Genomic DNA, 4,845 nt, shown 5'->3' on the forward strand with positions numbered 1-4,845 from the left:
ATGCCATCACAGTCAGGACATAACCCTCAGCGACTACAAAGATCACAAAGAAAAAGAGCTGGACCATGCATTCAAAGTAGATGAACGCATTCTTCTTCCCAAGAAAGTTCATTGCATTTTGGGGGTGATGACAGAGGAATGGCAGAGATCAATGAAGGACAAACTGCCAAGGAAATAGTATATGGGGATGTGACGCCGAGTGGTGAGCTCAATCAGGAGGATCATGCCCAGATTGCCCACCACTGTCACCCCATAGGTCCCCAGGAACAAGAAGAAGAGGGGCAGCTGAAGCTCTGGCTGCTGAGTTAAACCTACTAAGACAAAGAGTTATTGTAGAGTGGTTTCCAGTGTCCATTTTTCTTTGAAGATCTCTATGGGAACGAAAAATAAGAATTAATCTAAAAGCAATTTTTTCTCCCTACACACTAATAAATGACAAAATCACCTATCTAAGAACTTGAAAAACAGAAAAACTGTGTCATGTAGGAGTTTTTCGTCATCTGTGGTCCCAATAATTCATCCCCTTCTCCATAAATCACCTGGAACCTCATCCAAGTTCATCTAAATTTTAGATCACAGCCTTGTTCCTTGACTGACTTAGAAGCATTTTTCTCATAAATTTTGCAGGTAAAACAATTCTTTACCCTTTATTAGAAAAATTACTGTTATCCATGTGATGATCATTAGATAAACTAAATTATTAATAATTTATAAAATTATAAATTATTATTAAGCTAAAATTCTCATCACTTTTAATTTCTCCAGTTTTTACAAACTCTGAGACCTATGGCCATCTCTCTCATCATGTAGAAAATTGGAAGAGGAGAAAGAAACCTCACAACACTGAAAACCATCACTCAATTCCAATTGGAGTCAGAGTGACCATGAGATTGGTTGTAAGCCATCTATTTACCAGGTTATGACAATGTGTCTTTAACCATGCTGGGTAAGAGCACAGTACAAGCACTCCTCTAATACACACTTCTTCTGTATTAAGTTGTCAAAGCATGGGCAGGCAGGAGCTTTAACCTTGTGATTTCTAAGGAAGCACAGGCTACTGAAACTCAAAGCCTCAACAATGAAGTTCGTAACACAAGTCTTCTGAGTCTTCACTCCCCGAGAGCTGGCTTGCTGGTACACTAGCAGTGAAATGCTTTGCCATACTAACGGGGCTCCACACCCACCAAGCAGTATGGAAGAGACCATGCTCTGAAGGTGCCTGAAAGATCTTGTTATTGGCATAAATTCTGAGCATTCCTATACTTGTTAGTCATGATACCTTGGGCCCTAGGAATGAAGAAATAAAATGTATGTTGCAGTTTTTGTTTTTTTTATAAAACAAACCACTAGAATGTAGTTGTTTCAATATTTTGACCCAAAAATGATTTTGTGAGAGAGCCATTTTAGATGACATTCATATTGTCAGGGTACAGGCTACTATGTTCTTCTATTTCGAAAGAGCACCGAGATCATTATGATTCTCTGACTTTTCACCTCCTTTCTTCTGTCTTTTTCCTTCTTCCTCCTGCTTTTAGTCTCCTCAACACCCTTCCTGATTTCATATAACTTGCACATATTTTACATGTATTATATAATTTATTCAAAACCACCTCAGATAGTATTACTTATATTCCTCCTGAACTTGTTAGTGTATTGAGGCTCAGAATGTTTTGGAGTCAGGATTTTATCCCAGGGAATATAGTGTCAGAGTCTACCTTTTCCCAGTTTCACTGAAGTAACAGTTAATATCTGAATACTTACTGTGTTCTAACTCATCACATAACTCAATGGATGAGAGACTCCAAGGAATATGGCCATTTTTACATATTGCAGAATGGACTGATTTCAAGCCTTGCTTGGGAAGGTAAATTCCAGAAGATGAGCAACAAGGGCATGAGGCTCATGCACAGTGAGCCACCCTGAAGAACTGCCCACCCTGAAGAGTTCAAAAGAGGAAAATTGGAGATGCAGCCCAAAACACTGCTGGGTGTAATTTTTCCTCAAGCTAATGAAAGCTTTGCAAAATTTAGAGAAAGGCAAAGAGTTAAAGTTTAGAATATTGGATAATGGCCGAAAGAACATTTTTCTATAAAACATTTTCCTTTTCCTATAGAAGTCTAATGAGGGGCACAATGAAGAACTGTACATATAGGCTTGAGCAACATTTTCTAATATCCAATTTCTTTTGTAGTAATGAAAAACAAAGGAAATAAATAAGTGTGCTTAAAATTTCAGGTAAATATTTCTATATATTCCTCTGTAAATTCACTGTGTGCCAAATGGCCTAAATAGATCAAGGGACAGAGATTCAGCATTTTTTGCTCCAGTATTCCTGATAATCATTTAATAATAAAAATGTAAGTTATATTAGCAAGATAAAATTATGGTCTACTCCACTGGCAAAAGAAAATGTTTTGGTGTCAATGGAAGGGCTGAATTAGTTTGAAGGGCTGAGTTCACTGTTGACCAGTATTCATCATTTATTATTTTAATATAAATAATTTCATATCAATCACATTTAAAGTTTCACTAAAGTGTGGTACTCGCCTGTATTTTATTTGTCTTTGATATTTTACCTAAGCTTTAATAATGAAAATATTTCTAATATCTAAGGCTGATTTTGTGTCTCTAGATTAAAAAACTGGGGCTGCAGATATAGCTCAGTGACACAAGTACCTGGCTGGCAAGCATGAGGTCCTGACTTCAATTCCCAGTACAAAAAAAAAATAGAGAATCCGAGACTTAGATTTATAAACTGTAAATGGGGTAGCAGAGGTAAGGCTAGGGTGTTGGCGAATTAGGCACTGGATCCTCTTGATTCCACAGGAGGAGTCCCTGGCAAGTGTTTCTCAATGAAGAAGTCAAGGCTGCAAATGTTAAATGCAAATTAATTTACCTCCAGTGGCCTGAGTACAATCTTTTAGGTTAGATTAGATGATAGGAATTTATATTTAATAGTCTGTTCTCAAAAATTATTCTTTGGATTATCTCTTCCCTGGTTATCTCCTTCTCTTTGAGAAATAGGTATGTAAGTTGGTGTGTGAGAAGTAAAAAAAAAAAACAAAACAAAAAAAACAAAACAAAACAAAAAAAAAAAAAAAACCACACAAATGATCCAAAAGTCCTTTGGTGAAGCAAGAGCTATGAGTTATGGAAACCTCACTGAGCTTCTATGCTCTGGATCTGGATAAATGCATACCCTTATTATCCCTGCTGATCATTTGATGCAAGTCAGAAAGAAATGACAAGGTGAGAGTAATAGAAAAGGAGAAGAAAAGACACAAGAAACCAGAAAGCATACCAGAGCAGACCCTTCTGGGAAAAGCCTGTCTATTACAGATGGGTTGGCCTGTTGGTAATCACCTAGACCTGATAGAAAACGTGATGTCTTCCATTAGATATTTTGCACTTTCCATAACTGAGCTGGACACTTACCTTTGTCCTGCCCAAGGATCGAAGCTTTCGGAACTTGCTCACTGTTCTCAGGTCAGAATCAGTGTTGTAGCCTTCAAACAATTCTCTCTCACTGCCTGTTATACACCTTTTTGGTATAAAAACTAAATTGTTTTATCGGTTACATGAAATCCATCTGGCAGTACAACCTCTCATAGCCCTGCAGCAGATCATGATATCTAGCTTCCTCCATCTTCAAAACAAGAGTGATGAGATGCAGCTTTTATCTAAGGTGTAGTGAGCTGAGGGATCTCATTACATACACGAAACTCTCCTGTTCTACCACAAATTCCCCAAGTCTTATTGAATCCAGGGACAGCAGGAGCACTCAATGTAATAATCCTCTGCAAAATGAGAATGTCTATCTCTTTCCCAAGAGTGGGTAAGTTTCTAGAAGGATTTCCTTCCTTCTTATCCTTAAAGTATTAAAAGATATCTGCACCATAATATAATTAGACTAATGATTTCGAGAAGCAAATTAGAACTTAGTTCCTAATTAGTTTTTTAAAATGTACATGAAGAATATATATAGGTTAAAAACATTATGATCTTTTTAATTTTCTAAATTATCTTAGAATTCAAAGTGGTATTTATTTTTTGATGAGTCTAATGTCATATAAAATAATTATATTTTGTTATTATTTGCTTCATTATTTATGCATTGTCTAATTCAAAAACCCAATTTTTGACAACATCATGATCATCCTTCAATAAAATTATATGGTCTTGGAATTCTGAAAACCATAGAATAGTTACAATAAGATATAATGTTTTGTTTGTGTTTCTTTGTAGAGACCTCTGATCAGAAGTCTTCTAATAACCTGAGAAAAAATTTCTCATAAAAGCTTTCCCTTTGAAGAAATATTTAATTTTGAGAATTTAGTCATTGTTTTTGTTCTGTTCCTACATGGTTTGTGATGACTCTAGTTCATGTCATTGGTGGCTTAAACATCTTTCATCAATTTTTGTCTCTACATCTGTCCAAGATTATCTCCTCTTCCAGGACAGTTTGTATAGAGCCACTGTTAGAGATGTGACATTAGAGGTCATTTCAGTGTGTTGGTCAAATTTGCGTTGCTATGACAAAATGTAAAACAACTTGAAGTAGAAAAGGTTTCTTTTGACTCGTGTTTTCAGGGCTTTATCATATGATCCCTCTCTCATTTACTTTGGGTCTGAAACCCAGAAAGAAAACATGATAACAGTGTCAGAGTATATATGAGGCTGCTCACCTCAGCCCACCAGAAGTGGAGAACCACAGAGAAAGGGACTGGGACAGCAAGCAATTCTCAGGGTCACACTCCTCTCAACTAGTGTTTTCTCCTAAGTTTTTCTTCTTTTCTTTCTTTCTTTCTTTCTTTCTTTCTTTCTTTCTTTCTTTCTTTCTTTCTT

General features: G+C 36.3%; 1 pseudogene; it reads right to left on the minus strand.

The window, feature by feature from the left end:
- LOC101586264 overlaps positions 1 to 3,646 on the minus strand; it is a 36,286-nt pseudogene extending 32,640 nt beyond the window's left edge.
- Positions 3,647 to 4,845: the final 1,199 nt, after the last annotated feature.

This window comes from Octodon degus, unplaced genomic scaffold, assembly GCF_000260255.1.
Source record: "Octodon degus isolate 3935 unplaced genomic scaffold, OctDeg1.0 scaffold00080, whole genome shotgun sequence".
Classification (NCBI taxonomy): domain Eukaryota; kingdom Metazoa; phylum Chordata; class Mammalia; order Rodentia; family Octodontidae; genus Octodon; species Octodon degus.